At 40.1% G+C, this 25364-nt stretch overlaps 2 long non-coding RNA genes across 10 annotated transcripts; both read left to right on the top strand.

Moving 5' to 3' along the window:
- The first annotated feature begins 7 nt into the window (after positions 1-7).
- LOC117465223 (uncharacterized) lies at positions 8-2405 on the top strand. Of its 3 annotated transcripts, XR_011644997.1 has the most exons (6): positions 8-564; positions 689-761; positions 1159-1295; positions 1814-1917; positions 2079-2192; positions 2356-2405. It is a non-coding gene; the product is annotated as an uncharacterized lncRNA (long non-coding RNA). The 3 variants fall into 3 exon arrangements; XR_004554160.2 differs by having other exon boundaries at positions 8-761; positions 1814-1913; XR_004554159.2 differs by having other exon boundaries at positions 8-761.
- Positions 2406-22130: 19725 nt separating this feature from the next.
- LOC117465222 (uncharacterized) lies at positions 22131-25364 on the top strand. 7 transcript variants are annotated; one of them, XR_004554156.2, is made up of 6 exons: positions 22131-22315; positions 22459-22611; positions 22903-23039; positions 23544-23647; positions 23809-24370; positions 25255-25364. It is a non-coding gene; the product is annotated as an uncharacterized lncRNA (long non-coding RNA). The 7 variants fall into 7 exon arrangements; XR_011645001.1 differs by lacking the exon at positions 25255-25364 and having other exon boundaries at positions 23809-23922; positions 24086-24917; XR_011645002.1 differs by lacking the exon at positions 25255-25364 and having other exon boundaries at positions 22132-22273; positions 23809-24917.

The raw sequence follows: 25364 nt of genomic DNA, 5'->3' as shown, positions 1-25364 counted from the left end.
CTGACACTGAACACTGGGAGACAGGGGAATTTAAACACAGGGTAACTAGACACAGGTGGGAACAATCAGGGGCGGGGCCAACACTGATGAGCACAGGAGACACACAAGGAGTGACAGGTGAAAACACTCAGGAACTTAGACACACCAGGGAAACTAACGACAGACATGAAAACACAGGGAAAAGAGACCAGACAATATACAGGGAGGAAAACATGACAAGGAGAACGGAAAAACACCCACACCTAGACATAGAAAAGTGACATGACATAATAATCCTGACACAGGGGGCCAACAGACACCACACTGGACGGCAGCTTCTCTTTGTCCACCACATCCTGTGGTATGGTGATGACGTGACCATTCACTAAGGCACTCTTTAAATTCTTCACCACGTGTGGAACGTCAGGCATGAAGTACAGGTGCTGGTGTGGCTTCACAGGATGTGCTATCCACGGCTTGTCATAGGTCACCCCAAAGGACTTCCACATAGCCCTATTGGGGCTCCCCATATCAGTGGTGATGTTAACCACATGAAGCCCTATAGATGCCGCTGCTTCAACGATGGTGAGTATTATGGGCCTGTACACTGCACCGTCAGTAGAATTACCACAACCTGTTTCCACCACGTAGTAGCACCAGCCAGCATGAACACTAAGGCATGAGTGGCCTGGCCTTTGTGGCCAGGTAGTGTTGTGTTCCCAAACAGCCTCCCTGTTCCCAGATGCAGCTCCACGCTAGGGGTGATGGACATCTCATCCAAGGTGAGCACACCTTTCTTCTCCATCTCACTCATGCCATCTGCCTTCAGCCTCAGCATATCAAACACCTCCCCCAACACTCCTGGCTCCAGTTTGACGTGCTGCATCCTCCTCTGAATGGTCCTGATGTCAGGCAGAGGCATATTCATGGCTTGGAGGGTTTTATATCCTGTAGTGCCAAAACAGAACCTTAGTTGTATTGCTTTTTTCACGGTTTCTTTCCCCCACCCTATCCCACCTTTTTTTGATTGCCCAAGTGCTCTAATTTGGTCTGTGTTGAAGATTTTTTGAAACTTTAGATTAATCAAATTGTGTTTTGTTTTTTTAATGCCGAATGAATCCTCTTCTGGTTTACCAGAGCCCTCTCGGCTCTCTTTCTTAGTCATCTCTCCCTTCTCAGTTGCCTCATTAGATCCTCCACGTGAGCCCGGTCACAACTGGCCCTTGGCAGTCTGGTCCCTGGAGCACCTGACCCTGGCAAACTGGCCTCTTCATAGCTGACCCCTGACTGACTGGCTCCTGGCACACTGATCTCTGGTAAGGTGGCCTCTTGATTGTCGGCCCCTGACATACTGGCCCCTGGCAGTCTGCTGACATCTGTCTGTCTCTCTCTCTCTGTCTGTCCCTTTCATTCCCTTGGAACTCCACCTCAATATCTCCCTGAATCTCTGTAACAATAACAAGGCAATTGCTGTTATATGTGTATGCTGCCTTTACATGTGCACCTATTGTCATTTAAGGGTACACTACACTCCTATAGTGACATTCATCTAAGTTGGTCTATTGGCAATGTTACAGTATGAAGAAATCTGTAGATTATGTACATGTGGTATATGAGTCTTCAGAGAATCCCTGAACCCTGGTATTATATTGTATACCCTGTATAATCTGAAAGTTGCATTAGGAGTGTAGTCTATCCTTGAATTATATAACATGGGAAACATTGTTAGCTTCATATATCATACCAATGTTTGATGTGCAGTAATAGGTGTGGTCATTATTCCTGACAGCTGGAGGCATACTCCTTGACGTGAATTTTCTCCTTTTCGGTTTAGGCCGATGTATAAATACTGTTGGAACAGCATCTGGCCTCAACCTCAAATTTCCTCCTGATTTGTTGCCAATATATTGGTCGTCTTCAAAGTGTACCTGTGGGTAGGTAGGTTTGATCAGTTTCCCCTGCACACTTCAAATGTCATTGAAGAGTCATAATTCTCTACACTTGGAAATATGATGCCCTTTAAAATGTTAACAAGTCATGTCACCTCTGTGAACATTACTTACATGACAGAGTTTTCTGCTGTTGTTGTCCTCTTTCAGACACAGGTTTTGTCTGTTGACCATTGCCATCCATCTCTTCCTTCGCTCTCCGTCCTTAGGGAAGCCATACATCCGGAACCCCTTCTCGGATCGATTAGAGCACCCAAATGCTATGTATGACAACTGATCTATTAAAATGCAATATAAACGAAAGTGCCATAATATTTATTGTGCAAACATTTTAACATGAATATTGCTATGTCCTCTGTTCAGTCTGCTCCCAACTGAATTCTCTCTCCTTATTCACCACTGTTCCTATTCTTGCTCTGCTTTTTAGGGCCCAGGAAACAGATGAAGAGGATGTCCCTTTCACAAAGAACCTTCTTGTTTTTTTCAAAATGGTTAGGCCCCTAGATGCCCTAGACTAGAGTTCTGTATTGCTTTTTTGTAAATAGTTGCTTTTTTGTAAATAGTTGTTTGTAAATATTTGTAAAATGCCCCCCCCCCCCCCACCCACAATTGTTGTTCGCACAATTATGCTTGTGCGAACAACAATTGTGGGTGGGTGCTTATTGTGCTGCAGACGTTGAAGGACCTGAATCTCCTGAGGAAATACAGGTGAAAGGTGAGGAGAGGTCATCGCTTGGAAGCTTTTATATCCTGTGGTGTCTCAACAGAACTTAATATGAATTGCTTTATTGTCTCGTCGCTGGATCACCTCCCCCTGGCAAAGTGGCCTCGTCATTTTAATTGTATTGTTGACAAACCTGTTTGTGTTGCTTGTTGAACATAACAGGAGCTTCTGTAAATAGTTTGTAATAGTTTTTATCATAGTAATCATTTTCAGTCTCCCACTCTCTCAATTTAATTTATCGTTTCTTTGCCCCACCATATATTTTGTTGTCCAAGGGCACTAATTGGGTCTGTGTTGAAGATTGTTTTACACTTTAGATTAATCAAAATTGTGTTTTTTGGCAGAATTAATCTTTTTCTGTTGAACCCTAACCCTCTTTGTTCTCATTCTCATTCATTTGACTTTGTTTTGTTCTAACACACATCACTTTTTCCATACACTGTTCTTAATACTTGTTCACACATTTGTTTGTCCCTTTTACTTTGTTCTTCCTGTTGTTCTTGTTCAAACACATATATCAATTGTTCATCCACTGTTGTGGTAAAATGATATTCATAGTCTTAACATGATCATGCTACCCATGCTAACATGAACACAAGCGTTTTCCTCCAAAAATGTAAAACGTATCTAAGTAATAGGCTACCAAGCTTTCCGTTGTCACCCTGCCTCTCCAAATGCAAAACTGTCAATAAAAAGTATGCAATAATGAAAAAGTACTTGGGTGTGTGTGTTTTTTTAATATATATATTTCCCATTCAATAACGCAATCGCTGCTGTCTGTCTGTCCCATATAAGAACATGACAGCGCAGCGCAACTATACTACGGACGTGACTGCCCTGACAGTGACAGCAACATAGCCTGCTTGTGCTACCACACTTTCCCCTCAAAATATCGTTAAATAACGAAACTTGTAAATATTGCCAATCCATACAAAGTGTAACCACATCATGTAAATATGAAAGCAATCTTTAAAAAATAACAGCGTTGGTTTAATCTATGACTATTTTGACCATGTTTGTGCTGTTTTTGCCATAGAGAAGCATTGCCACGGAAGTGCGTTTTGAACTATCCCGGCATACATAAACCACGTGACCGGCTGGCGGCGACATCAAAGAGTGTCGTAACTCTTATCTCTCTATGGCTCTGGTTTTTCCCATAGATATATATAAACACTAGATGACTCACCCGCGCTGCTGGCCAATGGAGACCGACGTTGCCACTTGGCCGCCATCTTGCTACAGGGAGTTCTCTCATTCATAACATTATGGTTTACTATTTAAATAACCATAGCTTGCTCAATTTTCAACCAATTTTCAAACGGTTTGGTTTTTATAAACATCAAAGATGTAGTTATGATACTGCATACTTATAATCATGGACTTTCATATGAAAATAACATTAATCAGATAAAGCTATACACACACACACAAGGTATTTATATTGAATATTTGCCGGTGTATATATTTCCATTTATTTTATTATATTGTTAATATTTTAAATAAATTATAAATAAATTATAAAATTAAAATACATTTATATTTTATATATAAAAATCGGTCTCATGTTACCACTCTGTAAGCCAAGAGTTGTTAATTTAGCAATGCCTTAGCTTGAAGAACAGGGACACAACTAATGACAATAGCATATGTTGGTATATTATTTAGATATTCACACCTTTATCAGAAGAACCAAACCAACATAAAATGTGCTCACAGACAGGCCAGTTCTGTCTAATTTATCACAATTATTTTTGACATGAGATCTTCATATCATCCTAGTTTTGTATTTAGTTTCTAGATTTGTAAACAAATCCAGAACCTTTGAAATATGTTATTGAAAAAAGACCAAGAATAATATAAACTGTACCATGTGTCCTTTTGTGTCCTTCTGTAGTCCATTTGTGGTTTGCCTTGTCTCACCCCGGCTGATATATCACAAAATCAACTGTTTAAATTGTTCCCTACAGATGTAGCACCCCAGATAGGACTCATATGGGTGTGTCCCAGTCAAAAGCCCAGCGGATGCCAGTGGCTGGGGGTGTTGCCAAATTGCTAGAGGGCGTTGCCCAATTTCCCCATTTGTTCAATTACAGGATTTAACCATGAGATGGCGCTTCATTCACAAAATACACAAAGACAGCTGGGTGTTGGAGAAACATCAATATTTTAGATCAAATAAAGTATATAGTTTGCTTTATGCAGTATATTTCTTGTAATATTGTTGGGGTGTTTTTACACAGTACAGTAGATTGAAGTAAATCAACTTATACATTAAGATAAGATAAGATGGACCTTATTAATCCCGTGGGGAAATTCAGTAGTTCAAACAGCAACAGGGTGAGAGTGAAAAACAGGACAGCACAGATTCACACAGATTAATAAAATCAAAAATAAGATGAGCGATAAAAATAATAATAATGAGAAACTATGAAATAAGAAATGAATAAAACTAAAATGTAATTATCATATCATATATTATAATGTATTGTATTATTAAGTAATATCATACATTAACCCCATTATAGCAGATGCCACATTTAATGGATGAACACATGTGCATCAATAATTACAACAGAGTATTTCTAAATACAAGTTGTAAAAATACTTATATGTATTTAATATTAACCCTTTGGAGTCGACCGTCACGCCGGCGTGATCAGATCACATGACCTGTTCAAGCCGGTGCCGCATAAAAACAACAGTCCGGACAACATTGCCGTGTGTTTCTGTCGAAAGTACTGGCTTGAAACTATATCCCAGTCTTTGTTTCATGCAAAAAGACCCAGTAAACACGGAGATACGATGATATAAAAGTTAATACATTTCAAAAGTATGAAAAATGGAGGCACATATTTGAATATCTTCGCCGTATTTGATCATTTTACGAAACGGAAAATACTGGAAACTGTAGATCCTGCTCAACAGGATGTATATGTGTATTTCTGTTGAAAGTACTGGCTTGAAACTATATGCCAGTCTTTGTTTCATGCAAAAATACCCAATAAACACGGACATACGATGATATAAAGTTAATACAGATATATTTCAGAAGTATGAATAATGGAAACACATATTTTAATATCTTCGCCGTATTTTATCATTTTTAGGCTAAACTTATATGCACATATAGGTTTCACATATATGCACATATAGGTTGCACATATATGCACATATAGGCTAAACTTATATGCACATATATGTTTCACATATATGTTTCACATATATGTAAAACATATATGTGGATATAAGTTTATCCTATATGTGCATATATGTTTATTTACACCTATGTTCAAGGTTTATACATAGCCTACTTACATAAAAAATACAACACACAAAATGTACAAGTCATTAACATACATTTATTGTCAATAAATGTCAATTATTTAGTCTGCTTTTGGCGAGCCCTGAGCTCTGTCAGCTTGCTGTTGATGGCTGTACCCAGCTGGCCCTTCGTTGTGTGTGGCCACTTCTTCATTGTTGCCTCTACAGAGAAAAGAAAAGGACATAATGAGATGACAGTGTAAAAATGCTCCAAGTCTTCTACAGACTCCAAGCATTCCACTCCAAAGTGTTGCCAAACCACCCGGTGTAGTGTACACGAGCTCCCCTGTGAGTTTATTGGCAGATAAAGCCCAAAGCCTTTATTCAAACAGATGATCTATTTTATTAGTGATTTGTTTCATATATCATTACTATTATTTTTGAATTATCTGAAAAGTCAGTGCATTTACCAAATCTGTCTAAGAAGCTGCTAAGTTTACAATTATTAGTTGGAATTAGGTAAAGTTTGGCTTTTCAAAATACTGTTTAAAAAAAAATGACATCACATGAACTTCACTTGTATACAAACAACAGAGATCATCAGCACAGGTTGTTTACCAGAAGAGCAATAACATATGCATTGCAATCAAGAACATTAATTAAAGACATGATATGGCACACACACAGTACAAAGGGCTGGTCATTGATTAAGGGTGAAGATGCTGGTTATTTAACACTGCAGAGGAGAACAATTAGTGTCATGGGGTTATTAACGACTACACATTCTATAACACAGAGGACACCACAGAGGAAGCACGCTAGCCCAGAACATGGGTTCTATTAGAAGAGAGCTGTGATCAAGAAGTGAGCCATTGAAAATGTAGTGATCACCCTATAGGTGCTAATCCGTGCAGATACCATTAACGGGTGTCCTCCTCACTTACCTGATGCTGATCCTGATCCTACCATTGATAGCTAATAAATAGTGAAACAGGGATGGTTAAAGTAGTCAACTTGACGCATCTCTATTAACTTTTATTTTCCTTTCTAAATTCATTCGTTTTTACTCACCGATTATGGCCGCCTTTCTCCCTGGGTCCAGGGCTTCCAGCTGCTCCCCATCACCTTGCTTTGGCTTGCCACCTAATGTCATATTTCATAATTATTATTTTGCAAATGAAAAGTGGGTAATCCTGCTGATCTGCAGCAGCTAATGTTTACATACTAATGGCCCACACTTTAGGCTAGAGTGGTTGTCCAGGGACAAATGACACTCAAGGTTCCTTGGGGGTGTTCCAAATAGACCCATACACATTTGGTTTCCAATCATACACTCTGAGTTATGGGGGTCCTTGAAATGATAAAGTTTGAGAACCACTGGGCTAGAGTCGAGTGTGGGACAATTGTAAAAAAAACATTACTCGTAACAAATTGCAGCAGCGAAAACAGAGAGTAAGAAAATAGTTCAGTTTTTCCATTCTTAGGTGAATCAGTTTAGAAAGAAAACACATGTGTAAACTGCCTTTCTTTATTAATGACAGGATTGATTTAAAGAGATTTTGAACAGTAGCTTTTTTTTTTTACCGTTGAGGATGCTCTGAAGCAGGGCTTCAAGGGGAAATGTGCCGAGGAGGAGAGTTCGCACCATTGCTGTGCCAGAGGTGGTATGGACGGACGCCTTCCACGCAAAAGACTCCTGACCCCTTCACAATTTCAATCTGAAAAATACATCACATATAAATGTATTAGTAGGCCAATTTATATGTTTTCCCGCCTCCCGCCTTGAGAGCTTATAGATACATTTTTGACTTGTTACTTACTTTGTTGTTATTTCCACCATCACCACCACCATCATCATCGTCATCACCAGGCTGCTTCTTCTGAGGCTCTGCAGCTGCGTATGTATGTTGAGGCTTTTCACAAGAGAAGCAAGATGAACTATAGGGGGATGAAATTATTGTGTAGTTAGCTTTCTATGACATATGACCAATTTGTCCAAGGTTTTTGTCCATTGATTTGATTTCCATTAGGATATAATACACATGTGAAAGCGGAGGTTCTTGGCCTGTTGGCAATGAACAATTTGGCACTGTTGAGATTAGCCCTGGACAAACACACATTTGTAGACTATTGACTCCTACAGAGTCACACCATAAAATATGCATCCTTAGAACAAGAACAATGTTACTCACCTGCAATTGTTTTGAGGTTGCTGCACACTTGTTAGAGAAGGAAGACAGTATGTTATCATTTCTGAACAATTAAAAATACAAACAGCAGGTGAATTGCCCTAATCAGCCTAACATCATAAAAATCTCCTCCTCTGATTAAGTAACAAGTAAAATAAAGTGATACAAATAAGAGGAACTTACTCTTCCAGCAAGCGAGGCAATGTCCTCCTTCATTTGAGGAATATCTCGTGTGGGGTTGGACAGAAGGGAAAAAATAAAATCACACCAATTACAATCATCAGATCACCATAGCTGCAAGCAACTTGGATGCTATTTGCATCTAAGTTGTCACACGGTCCATTGACAGCACATTTACAAAACAGAAAAGTCCTATCCGATTGAATTAAACCAATATTGCAATACAATAATACTTGCGCTTTATTATGAGGTCTTTCAAATGATCATTTTCATTTTTCAGGGCCAAGTTTGCATCCCTCAACTCCTGAATTGTTAGAATATCACCTCCCATCTTCAGAGCAATCTGACTATTATAACATTAGCGTTAAGAAAGCTTACTTACATATCTGCCACAACATAAGTAACCGGATCAGAGTAACATTAAGTACAGTCCGCGACATATCACTTCATAATGTATCATATATCTCCTTGTCTGAGTCAGCTGAGCCGTATCTGGCCGTGCAACACTCACAGTGTCACATACTGTATGCAGAAGTATTATTTTAAGCAACACATTAAGTTGACGAAACACTCAAGACAAATGTAATTAAAGTCAGATCGTGTTTTTTTGGCAGTGATATCATAAACCTGTTAATGTACGCATTCAAACACTTGTTCTGTTACCAGCTGTATTCACCTTGCAGGTGCAGCTATGTGGCTTTGATCCTGATCAAGTGTTTCATGGATGTTTAAAGTTTAACTTCTTCATATGTCTAATATTATAGTTAACTTTTCATTCAGGAAGTATGACGCTGCGCTGTCAGTACGCTTCTCCATGTTTGTGATTGGTCGAATGCTCCAAATACCACCCCTTGCATGTGAACGTGCACCTAACTAGATAGGGCACGGCTGGCTTGAGCGATCCACTTGATAACCAGCGTCGTAGGACCGTTTAGCGAGAGCGCGTATTTTTTGGATTAGGCCAACCGGCTAACTCAAACATATCCAGGTTAGGTTGAACCGGCTTCGTAGTACAGGCCTCTGCTCTACCGAAATCAGTCGGAAGTCGCAAAGTCTCATTTCAAAATAAACGTGGATTTGCGTAAAAATAAAGGTGTTTTGTTTGATTTTAAAATAAACAAAGTCTTGGCTTTCAGAATATGAAACTTTTATTTCCAAAATCACACAATAAATACATGTTTGAAGCTTGTAAAGGGAAGATGACAGCTCTCACTCGCCACTCTGCTGTTCCGCAGCACCGCCCCCCCCCCCCCCCCTCCCTCCGCTGACATTATGAATGTAAGGCCTGGCAATTGTAGCTTGCTGGTAAAACATGTGTAGCCCCTTGATGCCATGCTAAGACAATCTTAATAATGTTTAAAAGTCACCGTTGAACCTCAATCTCTTCGTTGACATCATCCAGATTATTTAGCAGGAGGTCATTTTCCGCTTTCAAACCATCCAAGTGATCGAATGTCACCACATAAGACCGACCCTTCTTCAAAACTCCAAGCTCTAGATTAAGATGGAGGCGTGTGGCGTAGTGGATTAGTGCCTAGGTGTTGGGATCAGGGGGTCACAGGTTCAAACCCCACTGCAGTCAGCATGTCGTTGTGTCCCTGAGACTCTTCACCCCAAATTGCTCCTGTGGGGATTGTCCACAGTATTGAGTATGTAAGTCGCTTTGCATAAAAGTGTCTAACAAGTAACATGTAATAATAAAAAAAGAGATCAATTTTATTGAATTAAAATAAAGTTATTATGTTAATAATGTTTTATTTATTTTTTAAATCGTACATTTGGGAAAACCCGGCGCTCCCGGAGAAAACCCGCTATGCCACGGACAAGTTAATGAACTTTAACCCGTGGTATTTATCTCGTGGCAATTGTAGCTTGCTGGAAGAATATCTAAGCCCCCTGATGTCATGCTAAGACATTTTACTAATGTTTGTTTTTTTTAAATCGTACATTTTGGGAAAAACCCGGCGCTCCCGGAGAAAACCCGCTATGCCACGGATAAGTTAGTGGCTTTTATCTCCTGGCCTGCTGAGCTCGATTCTCCTGAACCGTTTTCATGTGTTCAAGGAAGTCATTGTCAACGGTGACGATCTTCACATTCAAGCCGTTCCTTCGGTCTTGATCTTCTTGGACCCTTTGTCCGAGATCGCCGTTTGGATTCTGATCCGCGGTGTTTTTGGCCTGCTGAGCTCTTTTCTCCCCAAACGTTGTCATGTGTTCAAGGAAGTCATTGTGAACGGTGACGTTGTTCACATTCAAGCTGTTCATTCGGTCCTGATCGCCGTTAGGATTCTGAACCGCTGTGTTTCTTTCCCTCAGCGGCTCATCACACATAGACTGCAGGTCGTTCATCTTTTCCTGCAGGGTTTTGTTCTGAGAACGACCCTTCCTCAAAACACCAATCTCTAGGTTAAGTTCCACGAGATCCTTCCCCATGGCGGCACTATCACACCCCAAGGTCTCGTTGGATGCCTTCAAAGCCTCGTAGTTGATCCTGAGATTTTTTTCCTTGTGAACCTCATTGCTCAAACCCTGGATCTTGTTCATCAAAGCCTCGTTCTTCCTCTTAACGTCCTCTCTCTCAGCTTTCGCCTCCTTGTAAGAGTCCTCGAGCTCCATGAAACGCAGATGCCTTTTCTTGAGCTGCAAAGCTTCTTCTCGAAGGGAGACATGTTCGAGGCTCATGGCGGCTTTTTCTGTCACCATTGCGTTGTAACTTTCCCTAATGGTGTCCTCGTTCTCAAGTTCTTGGCACAACTCGACTTTCTTTTGTTGCAACAATTGGATTTGCTGGAAAATCAACTCTTTTTCTTCCTTCGCAATTTTGTATGACACCTGAAGATCCTCGAAACCCAGAAGCCTCTTTGAAAGCTCAAAGATCTCTTCTTGCAAGTCTTCGGTTTGGCTCCTTTCCTCATATTTCGACCGGTTCATTTCGTCCATCTCAAACTGCACCATGCTTTCATTTTCAAGCTCCCTGCGGAGATCGTCCACTTCCTGCTGCAGAGCCTGGTTCTTCTGTAAAACCGTCTCTATCTCTGCCTTAGACACTTGGAAACGATCCTGAAGTTGCTCTTTCCTTTGCTTGAGACACTCAAGTTCTTCCTCAAGGCCACCATTTACTCTGATGGTTTCCTCTGCGTCACTTCTCAATGCATCGAGCGTTTCCTCTGCAGCAGAATAGCATTGGATCGATGAACGCACCTCTTTAATCTGTGCTTCGAGCTCTCTCCGTCCACGTAGTGCAGCTTCATGCTCGGCTTTGATCGCATCGATGCTATCCAGCTTATCTATCTGGTCAAACATCTGTCCCTCGAGGATCTGTCGTTCATGCTCCAATTCCTTGTTTGTCTGGATTAGTCCCTGGAACATCGCCTCTACGGTAACGTTATTTTCGATCTTCTCACTAAGAACCCTCACTACTTTTTCGAGGTAGGCACACTTGCGCGTCGCGACATCTCCCTCGGCCTTCAGAGCGTCAAACTGCTCCCCCAGCGCTGGAAAGCTGCCGAACTGTTTTTGTATGGATTGTATTTCCACTTGTAGGGTCTTGAGATGTTCTTGAACTTCCCCAAGACTCCTCCTAACTCCAGCGTAGTCACCTCCCAATTCCACTTGTTCCTTATTGCAGGACATGTTTTTTTAAGATGACAATGATACACACACAGTAGCAACTGGTAATACCTAACTGTTTCTTCACGGGGAAAAAACAGAATTTCGTGGTGTGTTGTCAGCGTCGGACTGGTGGTTTCTGCTAAGCCAAGATATGCTGTGGCTTAAAACTCAAACGGGTCTACTCGCAGGTTCTCATTTGGAACTATCGTTGATGTCACAAAGCACATTACAGCGTCATCGTGACATCACTTGGAATTTCTGCACAATGCTCACATGTAGAGATGTGGCCATGGCAACAGTGAAGATGCATTCTGGGTAACTTTGCCCAGGCATTCCATTTTTGAAAAAACAACAACAAGATGGCTGACTCCTACTCTCTATTCTACTCAATATTAAGGGAGTTCTTTGTGGAGGATTATGTAGTGAAAATGAACACACCGATGTTCTGAAACTAATATATAAAAAGGGACTTGTGTTGGGATGTCCTGTTAACAATAAGCCATTATTATTACTCACAAATTGTCATCAAAAGCAGAGAAAATACTCCAATTGAAAATACTTCCTAATAATACTCTTTATTAAAAAAAAAAGTTGAGTCTGTAGGCATGACATATTAATCTTTTTGGTACAAAATTAGCTTGAGCACCATTTTTTTATTGGCCATCTATTGACTGATATGACGGCACAGGGTACCCTGATCAGAGCGTCCTGAATATTTGTATTTTAATTCAGTTAACTTTTATGTGTTTGTAGCCAGATCTGGGCAGTAAGTACACAGCCTGGTCTTCAGTGAGCACTCTGATCCAGAATAACCTGGTGATGAAGACACACAACCCTGCAAGGTACAGAGGAAACACACACACACACACACGATTGATTGACACACACATTATTTCTGTACAATTTCAGATTCAGAGTGTTTTGAAGTGGAAACGGGGGCTTCTCTTTCGTTTAAATGGAGTTCAGTCTTCCTCAACAATGGAATTATGATCAGTAGAAATGGCCATGACATGGGATCTTTTACAGGTTGATCCTTTTCCGCTACAGCTCTGCTTAAACATGCAGACGTAGAGGACAACTTCAAGCATTTCCAAAAACCTTTACGGCCCCTACACACGGCGGTGTGCGTTGACGCTTGGCAGTGGGCGTGTCTTGAGCTTGGGGACTTTACGCGACCAACAACCAATCACATGAATCTCTGATCATTAATAGTAACAATTAGGGGTGTAACGGTTCACAAACATTTCGGTTCGGTACGTACCTCGGTTTTTAGGTCACGGTTCGGTTCGGTACGTTTTCGGTACAGCAGAACAAATTATCACAAAACATAACATATTTTTTTAAAATGATTATTAAACTGTGAATAATGTATTCACTCAAATAAATACAAAATAAAATAAACATTAAGGTGCCGCATTTCGATGAACTGAAATAATCTGTATTTGAACTTTACTGTACTAGTACTCACAAAACATAAAATATTAGTTTTGGGGTTTTAATTATTATTAAACTATGAATATTCACTCAAATAAATATAAAATATAATATAATAAACATTAAGGTGCAGCTTTTCGATGAACTGAAATAATCTGTATTTGTACTGTACTAGTTCCTAAGCAGCCAGTTTGACATTATGACTTGCTTGTCATTGTATTTTCATGTTTTTTTAAAGAAAGATGAACTTGTCCACATTGCTTGCCGAAAGGACAGATCAGCTGGCACTAACAATGTCTCCTGCCGTGGAGAAAACCCTCTCGCTAGGGACAGAGGTAGCAGATACAGCCAGGTAGCGCTTTGCTAACATGGCAACATAAGGATATTTGGCGTTTGTAATAGCTTTGGCTCGGTCTGAACTCTCTGCGAGCGGTGGAGGCTTAAATGCTAGTGGGAGTTGGGTTTGCACTTCAGTCTTTTGGTACCGGTGATATTCACGTTCGGGTGATGCCTTTTCAAATGAGTGTGCAAGTCTGATGTATTGCCAGCCGCGTAACACATTGTAGTTGAACAATGCCGACAAACAGCTTTGGTTTGGTCCACCTGTCTTTGTCCGTCATCCTTGTACGTAACTGCGAAACCAACATGTTCCCAAACCGGAGACTTCAATGATGCTGGAGGATTTTCGAGCTCAACTTTATCTGCGTTCGCCATTTCGACAGTTCCTCAAATTACTGACTACATTTGAACGCATCCCTCTGACCAGCTCGTCCAATGAAATGACTTGCTCGCTCTATGACGTGCTGAACACAATGGGAGCAAATTACTCTGAATGCTGCGACGCAGCACCTGAGATTACTTTCAAGAAGTTGTTCACGTTCTCAATTTTTTACGTTTAACGTTATATTCGTTCGGTACACTTCGGTACACACGTGTACCGAACCGAAGGGCCCGTACCGAATAATTTCGGTACGGGTACGTGTACCGTTACACCCCTAGTAACAATCAACTGATTCTTATGTATTACACTTTCAAAAATAATTGATGCTGCAGCCCACTGACATGGTTTGAAATCAATATATTATCCAATGTGTGACCCCCCACAGCACTTAATTGTCTGGAATTGCTGCATTTTTTTCTTTTCCCACATTGAAGTGTCTTGCTCCCTCTGCATCTCACTTACAGCCCACACACACACACACACACACACACACACACACACACACACACACACACACACACACACACACACACACACACACACACACACACACACACACACACACACACACACACACACACACACACACACACACACACACACACACACACACACACACACACACACGTTGATTGTTTACCTTAAACAGTTACTGTTATGCAGCTAAATCTAAACTTACCTTTACAACACGCAATGGATGCAGTCAGTTAGCTTTTTCTTGGAAATAGGTCTCTCCTCTTCGTCCAGATGAGCCCTCTTATTAGCAGGACTCTCCTCCTCCTCCTCCTCTTCATCACTGTCGACGTATCGCCAATTGGGCTTGGTAACCCGTTTAGTAGTGTCAGCCTCGTCATTGGTCTCCATCTCACAGAGTATTCTTTTCGGACTCTTCTCCCATTCTGGTGCAGATACATCAACATTAACGTGACACAGTAGCAAACACTGTACTGTTATTTTCTGTTACGGTTGCTCGCGCCTAAAAGCGTAGCTGGCTCAACATATAGTCTACAGCAGGGGTCTTGAACAGGGGGTCCGGGACCCCTAGGGGGTCCCCAGAGTTACTACAGATCTGCTATTTTTGGCAGAGGTTTGGTGTAGAGGGGGGGAAAAAGACTAAATATTGATGGCTCAAGTGGTTAAATATCTGAAAATACACATTAATGGAACATACACTGATGATAGTGCTGTCAAAGTCTATGAAGCTGTCTAAGAAATCTATGAAAATGTTTAATTTACAACACAATTTTATACAATATGCAGTGGGTGTCCCTGCTTCTTCTCTCTCTCAGCCAAGGGGTCCTCCTTGGTCTGAAAACGTTGCCTGGTTTACAGGCTTTTGTATGGAGCTATTTCAGGGTCATAAGTTTTGATCATTCAAAAAAAAAAATGTATTTGAAAGTTCAAGTTTTTATTCTGAACTTTGAAAAATACAATGATGTATTCAAAATAAAAATAAGTATTTGAAATAATTTTCAGGTTGAATATTATTTTGATTCAGTTCAGCAATTCTTTTGAATAAAATATTTATTTTCAGATTTCACTTTTATACATATTTACGCCGGACCAGAGCCCTAGAGATACTAAGAGTTACGACACTCCCATAGACCTCCGTTGTAAAAAATGGCGGCGCCTACTTCCGGGGTATGGACATCGAAATAGTTCAAAATATTGTCATTTGGGCGTTGGACCGCATTCACTTACATTACGGCGCGTCGATTAGTTCCAGAGGTAAGTTGCTGAAATATCGAACTCTTTTGAATTATCAACTGTCTATATTGTATCAGAGGCCCTTTATGATGCTTATACTGGTCTTCATTTGTATATGCACAGCGTAATTATCTATATTTTATCTTGGTTGTTACAACCAATTTTGCTAGCATTGCCTGCTAGTTAGCTAGCGCGACTTCGTCAGCTTTGATTTGAAGGTAAGATTTCAGTAATGAATCGCTTGCAGCTTATATATCAATGATGCTGGGTAACTAACAAGCAGGATTTAGATTGATTATGTGTTTTTTTTTTTTTTTTATTACTTTCTTTTATTGATTTTTTCACAAGGTACAATTACACACAACAAATATTACATTTCAGAGAGAACAGTGCCTGTACGGAGACGATCTACATAGTTATCAAATATTACTTGTTTTTTTTTTATGACTCATTTGTTATGTACCTTAACCATTTTTCCCAGCCCTTAAGAAATTTGTCTTCCATTACTTTCAACTTGTATGTGATTTTCTCCATTATTAGGATATCACCAATAATATTAACCCATTGTCTGTAGCTTGGTGTTTCCGCCTTTAGCCAGTTTTTAGTGATAGCCTTCTTTTCTGCAGCTAGGAGGATCTTGATCAGGTATTGATCTCCGACATGTACAGATCCTTCCATATGTCCCAGGTATAATACCACACATGTTCGAGGGATTCTATAGCCTAATACCTTGCATATAACAGAGTGTACACAGTCCCAGAAAGGTTGTATTTTACTGCAGCTCCAAAACACATGTGTATGGTGAGGTTCCTGATGTTTACAAAGTCTCCAGCATGATTGTTGAGTGTTAGTTTGTTTACTAGTGATTTTGGGTGTGTAAAAGAAACGAATTTGGTTTTTCCACAGAAATTCTCTCCAGCCGTGTGACTGTGTAGTGGTCTGGTGCATTTTCCACATATCATACCACATCTCATCTGAGATCCTTTCGTTTAGTTATTTTTCCCATTTAGTTTTTACATAGAGTGTTGAATCTTTTTTGGCTTCCATCAAGCACGAATACAGGGTTGACACAACTTTGCGAACATCATCATGGTAAGCTCGTGCAATAATCTTTACAATAGGTTGTATGTCATCTTCATTTTTCTTAACCTTTTTTGTATAGTAGTCCCTCATTTGCATATATCTGAATAAGTCTTTGTTCTCTAGGTCAAAGAGGTTTTTCAGGTCTTGAAAGCTTCTCATTTCTCCCTTCTGGATAACCGTGCATATGGCTGTTAAACCCTGTTCTGTCCATTGCTTGAATCTACAGTCATAGCTTCCTGGTTTGAATCCTTTGTCATAGGCTATCCAGTTTAATAGTCCAAGTTCCCTTCCCAATTTCAATTGTTTAATAATAGAATACCATTTTTCTAGTGTAAATGTTGTTATTGGGTCTAGGTCTCCCTTTTCTTTAACATGGGGAGGTATTTCTCTCTGCCCTATGAGTGGTTGAATTGGGGACTCATATGTAAGTATTTCAATGTCTTTCCAGCGGGCTATATAATCGGAGTTGCACCAGTAAATGAGAGGACGTAGTTGTGCTGCATGATAATATTCCTTTAAGTTTGGAAGTGCCAGGCCCCCTCTTTCTTTAGGCAATTGCAGTGTGGTATATCTTATCCTAGGTCTTTTACCCCCCCATATGAATCTTGATATAAGCTTATCCCAGCTTTGGAACTGAATCTGCGGTATATTTATCGGCAAGGATTGAAATAAATACAACAAGCGTGATAGAATATTCATTTTCACTGTATTTATCCTGTCAATAAAACTCATCGGGTAAGTTGACCATTTTTCGAAATCTTTCCTTATATCTTTGTCAATACATTCATAGTTGCTTTGGTACAGCTTTGCTACATTTTTGGTTATGTTTATTCCTAAGTATTTAATTGATTTTGCTTCCCAGTTTAAATTTAATTCTTTTAGTTGTTGATTTGGAGCGCAGTTAAACATAAGGATTTGAGTTTTAGATATGTTTAATTTGTATCCTGAATATTCACCAAATTGTTCGATAATTTGCATTAGCTTTGTAAAGGAGCTTACTGGATCTTTCAGCATGATCATGACGTCGTCTGCGAAAAGGCTAATAACATGTTTTTGTTGACTAATTTCTATTCCTGCAATAGCACTTTCCTGTCTGATCATTTGGGCTAATGGTTCTATATATAGAGCAAACAGGGTAGGGCTGAGACAGCAGCCCTGCCTAGTTCCTCTTTCCAATGTAAATCTGTCTGTTAGTGAGCCATTAACTTTAACTCGAGCTGTTGGTTTGTTATAAATAGACTTAATGCATTTAATTGTTTTATTACTGAATCCAAATTTCTCTAATGTTAGATATAAAAATTCCCAATTGACCCTGTCAAATGCTTTTTCCGCATCGAGACTAATCAGTGCTGCTGGTATTTTATTTTTTTGTATTCTATGTATGATGTGTAACGTTCTTCTGATATTATCATGCGTCTGTCTACCTGAAACAAAGCCTGTTTGATCCTCATCTATGAGGTCTGGTACTATTGTTTGTAGCCTGTTTGATAGTATCGTAGTGTAGAGCTTGTAATCAACATTAAGAATTGAGATTGGTCTATAATTTTGGCAAAATTCTTTATCTTTTAGTGGTTTGGGGATAACTGTAATAATTGCTTCTTTCCATGAGGGGGGAGTATCCTCTTTTGACATGATCCAATTAAAAGGCACCTAGTAGCAGTGGAGACAGTTCTTTTTCTAGTTTGTTGTACCACTCAGATGGGAATCCGTCACTACCTGGAGCTTTGTTTGTTTTCAGTTTTCCGATTGCCTTATGGATTTCATTTATAGTTATCTTTGCTGTTATACTTTCATTTTGAACTTTACCTATAGAGGGCAGATCCAGTGAGTCTAGGAATGACTTTGTACGCATATGATTTGTTGTAGACGTTTGCATGTAAAGATCTTTGTAATAATCTCTAAAAATAGTTTCAATTTCTTTGGGTTCATATGTAGGTTGATTTGTTTTAGGGTCATGTAGTTTGTTGACTGTGATTGCTGCCTGTTGCTTTCGTAAACGTCTTGCCAACAACTTTGTAGCTTTGGGGCCTAATTCATAATAATTTTGTTTAAGATATCTTGCTTTTATCTCCATATCCTGATGTAGTAAGTTGTTGATTTCGTTTCTCACCTCTTTGATTTGTTTTTGTGTATTTCTATCCCTTTTTTCTTTATGTTTTTGTTCTAATTGTTTCAGGTCGGCTGTGAGATTATTATATTGAGTTTCTTTTACTTTTTTGAGGTTACTTGTAATAGAAATCAATTTTCCTCGTATTACTGCTTTTAATGCATCCCATAATATGGCTGGGTCTGTGTTGTCGTTATTGTTTTCCTCTAAGTATTTCTGTATTTCATCTTTGATTTGTTAAACAACCAATTTGTTATTCAATATGCCCACGTTCAATCTCCATAATGTGTCTCTCCGTCTGCACCCCAGTTTAATATTCAAGTAGATTGCACAATGATCAGACACGTCAGCCACTCCAATTTGACAGTCCTGTATTTTATCCCTATTTTCCTTTTGCATAAAAAAGTAGTCTATCCGTGAGTATACTGAGTGTACTGCCGAGTAATAGCTGAAATCCTTTTTTTTTGGATTAAGGTCCCTCCATACATCAAAGAATCCCATTTCTTCCCAAGTGTTTTTCACTAGCTTTGTAATAGGTTTTTTAATTCTCTTACAGTTTGTTGTGTCCAGATCATAATCCATTATCAAATTGAGATCTCCCCCACTTATACATATTCCCTCTGTTTCTACTGCAATCAGATCAAGCAAGGCCCCAAAGAAATACTTATCACTCTCAGGTGGTGCATATATGTTCACCAATGTTACTTTAGTTTTGTCAATTGTCCCTTTCACAATAATGTATCGTCCCTCTCTATCTTTTATTTCTTTTTGGTACTCAAATTTGACTGCATTAGAAATTAAAATTGCTACTCCTCTTTTACGTGCGTTAGTGTGGGAGCTGTAAAAGGTGTTTTTGAATCCAAATTGTTTTAATTTGTCATGTTCTGTCTGTGAAAGGTGGGTTTCTTGTAGGAAAGTAATCTGTGACTTTTCTTTTTTGATTTTCGTTATAATTTTTGCTCTTTTTATCGGGTTTCCCAAACCATTAACGTTAAGGGACATAAGCTTAATTCCGTCTTGTTTTTTAGTCATAGGTTGATTTTGGTTCAGTCATTTTGTAGTGTCTCCCACTCCGGTTAACAGTGATATAACTATTGGCACTTAACAACATTGAAAACAAGAAAACATTTCTAAACGTAACTATAAACAGAAAAGGCGACCTCCAAATAGAGGTGTCAACAACCCTCAGATGTTGACTCACCTCTTGTTCTGAGGGGGAAAGTCTTCCATATGGGAAGGGCCCCCAGCTAGTAGTAGGATAAAACCCAAATTGAGTTAAACTGCCCATACTAGGCTTATAACATAGGCAGCTATGTTTCATTCCCTTTTTAAGCCAACATGCCAGATATCAATATGTATTCATGTCACTTCTCATTTCAAAACTAACAGTTCTTAATTTTTTTGATTAACATTACAAGGATATATTCTTATCTTTTTCCATTATGCGTCAGGCTGAAGAAGAAGACTTTCATTCTGCGTTGTTTTCTTAATGTTCGAATTCTCGCAGCAGTCCTCTCGCCCGTTTGCCTGTCTGCGTGGTTCTGTTGTTTCCGACGCGTGTCCAAGTCTCGATCGCCGTGGACTTGAGCCCGCCACGGCCAGCGGAGCCTCTTGTAGCGGTGGTGTCTTCTACTTCATATCCTCTTCCCCGCATATCACTGGCTGCTTCCTCTGCGCTGTTATATGTCTTCATTCCATTAGCCCAGTGAATACGCATCTTATGGAGAGGTGTCTGAAAACGGATGCCTTCTCCCTTCAAGATCTTCTTAACGCCCGCGTATGCCTTGCGTTGAAGCAGTATCCTTGCGGTGTAGTCGTGGTCGAAATATATCCTATTGTCTCCGAGTTTGACAGTTTTCTTTTCCCAAGCCCTCTTCAAGACCATCTCTTTTACATGGAACTGCAGAAAGTTCAGGATGATCGACCTCGGAGGTTGTCCCGATTTTGGTTTCGGTGCCAGGGCTCTGTGGGCTCGTTGAATCTGGAGATCTGTCTCTATTGACAGCTCGTCCCGCAGCCATTTATCCACAAACATCGCCACCGTGTCACTTTTCAGCTCTGCATCTTCTGGTATGCCGTATATTCTCAAATTGTTCCGTCTGGATCTCGATTCCAAATCATCCAGCTTTTCAGTCATAAACTTGTGTTCTTTTATTATTTCCTGCATATCGCTTTTTGCCTCGGTACTCCAGAGCTCAAACTCCTCCGTGCGATTCACAACGGCGTCTATTTTATCATTTTGCTGTCCAACTTCTGTGTGTATTTTTACCAGTTTCTGGTTAATGTCTTCTTTGAATTCTGTCAGCTCGATTTTTATTTGAGTGGCGATGTCCTCCTTAAAGATGGTCAAGTCGGCTTTCAGCTCGCTCCGCATGGCTTCAATTTGCTTGCTAATGCTGTCCAGATTAGCTTGTGGTTTAGCCATTGCTGTGCTAGCTTCTGCAGTTAGCCTGTCCTTTTCTTTGTTAATATTAGTTTTTTCTTTACCTTGACGGTTCTCGCTTTTCTTATTCCTTGCTTTTGTTGATCCTCCGCTCATTATCAACTGTCCAGGATGTTTTTATGTTTTAATTTTCGAGTTAGGCGGAGTTTATTCTGTTGGCATAAGGGAGCTCACTGTTCAAGCGACCATGCTGCTCAGCTGTCCGCAGGAAGTCCCCGATTATGTGTTTTTATTGTTATTTTGGTTTTTATCTGCTGAACCTGACCGTGTCAGCCATCCTTAGTCGGCATTTTCTGTATGATATGACTTAACTGCTAGCACTAGTATACATGAGGTGGCGTTTGTGATAAATATTTCATTGCATTTTGGGATATACTAACATTTCATTATGTGACATGTTGACTGTACTTAGTTTTTTTTTGTACTGTTCCGTGTTAACTTATCTGTACTGTACAACTAGCCTAGCGCTACTTTTTAATGCTTGATGGCATGCTAGGATAGATTCCTTTGTATTGTAATATACACACTAATTTAATGATTGTTCTTCAAAGGTATTATTCAGTCTTAAAAATATAATAGCCTACTGAATAGGCTACTCTACAGCAGTGAATGAAGGATGAGTCTAAAACATGGTCATGCATCCAAAATGTTTATTTTTAACAAAATAAACACTTTTTTTTATTCAGCCTCATATGTCCGCCTCATATGGCTGTTGCTGCTGCTGCTGCTGCTGAAGGAGGGGGCTGCTGCTGGAGGAGGGTGCTGCTGCTGGAGGAGGGTGCTGCTGCTGGAGGAGGGTGCTGCTGCTGAAGGAAGAGGAGGCTGGAGGCTGCTGACGGAGGACCGGGAATGGAGATGCCAATACATCGATGGCAACGAGTAAGGTGTTTGGCAGTGGCCTAGATGTTATGACCTTCGGTGCAGAGGTCTGTTGGGTCTTCTTTGCCTTCTTACTCTGACTCTTGCTGCCAAGATACCCTTTATGTTTATCCTTCCTCTCAGCCCTGATGCACTTTGATGCAATCCTTAACCTCAGCCTGATGTATGATGAGAGGATTTTTTTCTTCAGGTCATGGCATGAGGGCAGGTTGCTGTCCAGCAACATGGCTTCTTGTTCCAGCTGTGACACTGCATTTGAGGACTCCATGAGGGAATCGCTCGTCCTCACACGGAACAGCTGCTCCACGTTCTGAACAAGGGTGAAAACCTCATCTGATGGACGGTAAAGTGCACCCCTTTTAAATTATTTTAATACCAGCAGACCAGCTCTCTCATTTATATCCTGTAGTGCCACAACAGAACCTTAGTTGTATTGCTTTTTTCACGGTGTCTTTCCCCCACCCTATCCTACCTTTTTTTGATTGCCCAAGTGCTCTAATTTGGTCTGTGTTGAAGATTTTTTGAAACTTTAGATTAATCAAATTGTGTTTTTTTTTTGTAATGCCGAATGAATCCTCTTCTGGTTTACCAGAGCCCTCTCGGCTCTCTTTCTTAGTCATCTCTCCCTTCTCAGTTGCCTCATTAGATCCTCCACGTGAGCCCGGTCACAACTGGCCCTTGGCAGTCTGGTCCCTGGAGCACCTGACCCTGGCAAACTGGCCTCTTCATAGCTGACCCCTGACTGACTGGCTCCTGGCACACTGATCTCTGGTAAGGTGGCCTCTTGATTGTCGGCCCCTGACATACTGGCCCCTGGCAGTCTGCTGACATCTGTCTGTCTCTCTCTCTCTGACTGTCCCTTTCATTCCCTTGGAACTCCACCTCAATATCTCCCTGAATCTCTGTAACAATAACAAGGCAATTGCTGTTATTTGTGTATGCTGCCTTTACATGTGCACATATTGTCATTTAAGGGTACACTATACTCCTATAGTGACATTCATCTAAGTTCGCCTATTGGCGATGTTAAAGTATGAAGAAATCTGTAGATTATGTACATGTGGTATATGAGTCTTCAGAGAATCCCTGAACCCTGGTATTTTTGAAGCTGTATAATCTGAAAGTTGTATTAGGAGTGTAGTCTATCCTTGAATTATATAACATTGTTCGCTTCATATATCATACCAATGTTTGATGTGCAGTAATAGGTGTGGTCATTATTCCTGACAGCTGGAGGCATGCTCCTTGACGTGAATTTTCTCCTTTTCGGTTTAGGCCGATGTATAAATACTGTTGGAACAGCATCTGGCCTCAACCTCAAATTTCCTCCTGATTTGTTGCCAATATATTGGTCGTCTTCAAAGTGTACCTGTGGGTAGGTAGGTTTGATCAGTTTCCCCTGCACACTTCAAATGTCATTGAAGAGTCATAATTCTCTACACTTGGAAATATGATGCCCTTTAAAATGTTAATAAGTCATGTCACCTCTGTGAACATTACTTACATGACAGAGTTTTCTGCTGTTGTTGTCCTCTTTCAGACACAGGTTTTGTCTGTTGACCATTGCCATCCATCTCTTCCTTCGCTCTCCGTCCTTAGGGAAGCCATACATCCGGAACCCCTTCTCGGATCGATTAGAGCACCCAAATGCTATGTATGACAACTGATCTATTAAAATGCAATATAAACGAAAGTGCCATAATATTTATTGTGCAAACATTTTAACATGAATATTGCTATGTCCTCTGTTCAGTCTGCTCCCAACTGTATTCTCTCCCATTATTCACCACTGTTCCTATTCTTGCTCTGCTTTTTAGGGCCCAGGAAACAGATGAAGAGGATGTCACAAAGGAACCTTCTTGTTTTTTTCAAAATGGTTAGGCCCCTAGATGCCCTAGACTAGAGTTCTGTATTGCTTTTTTGTAAATAGTTGCTTTTTTGTAAATAGTTGTTTGTAAATATTTGTAAAATGCCCCCCCCCCCCCCACACCCACAATTGTTGTTCGCACAATTATGCTTGTGCGAACAACAATTGTGGGTGGGTGCTTATTGTGCTGCAGACGTTGAAGGACCTGAGTCTCCTGAGGAAATACAGGTGAAAGGTGAGGAGAGGTCATCGCTTGGAAGCTTTTATATCCTGTGGTGTCTCAACAGAACTTAATATGAATTGCTTTATTGTCTCGTCGCTGGATCACCTCCCCCTGGCAAAGTGGCCTCGTCATTTTAATTGTTATTGTTGACAAACCTGTTTGTGTTGCTCTGTTGAACCATGGTTCAACAGGAGCTTCTGTAAAAACAATTGTAAATAGTTTGAATATTTATCATAGTAATCATTTTCAGTCTCCCACTCTCTCAATTTAATTTATCGTTTCTTTGCCCCACCATATATTTTGTTGTCCAAGGGCACTAATTTGGTCTGTGTTGAAGATTGTTTTACACTTTAGATTAATCAAAATTGTGTTTTTTGGCTGAATTAATCTTTTTCTGTTGAACCCTAACCCTCTTTGTTCTCATTCTCATTCATTTGACTTTGTTTTGTTCTAACACACATCACTTTTTCCATACACTGTTCTTAATAAGTAATAGGCTACCAAGCTTTCCGTTGTCACCCTGCCTCTCCAAATGCAAAACTGTCAATAAAAAGTATGCAATAATGCAAAAAAGTACTTGGGTGTGTGTGTTTTTTTAATATATATATTTACCATTCAATAACGCAATCGCTGCTGTCTGTCTGTCCCATAGAAGAACATGACAACGCAGCGCAACTATACTACGGACGTGACTGACCTGACAGCGACAGCAACATAGCCTGCTTGTGCTACCACACTTTCCCCTCAAAATATCGTTAAATAACGAAACTTGTAAATATTGCCAATCCATACAAAGTGTAACCACATCATGTAAATATGAAAGCAATCTTTAAAAAATAACAGCGTTGGTTTAATCTATGACTATTTTGACCATGTTTGTGCTGTTTTTGCCATAGAGAAGCATTGCCACGGAAGTGCGTTTTGAACTATCCCGGCATACATAAACCACGTGACCGGCTGGCGGCGACATCAAAGAGTGTCGTAACTCTTATCTCTCTATGGCTCT

This window comes from Pseudochaenichthys georgianus, chromosome 19 (genome assembly GCF_902827115.2).
Source record: "Pseudochaenichthys georgianus chromosome 19, fPseGeo1.2, whole genome shotgun sequence".
NCBI lineage: Eukaryota > Metazoa > Chordata > Actinopteri > Perciformes > Channichthyidae > Pseudochaenichthys > Pseudochaenichthys georgianus.
This window is presented reverse-complemented; position numbering and strand designations above follow the sequence as displayed.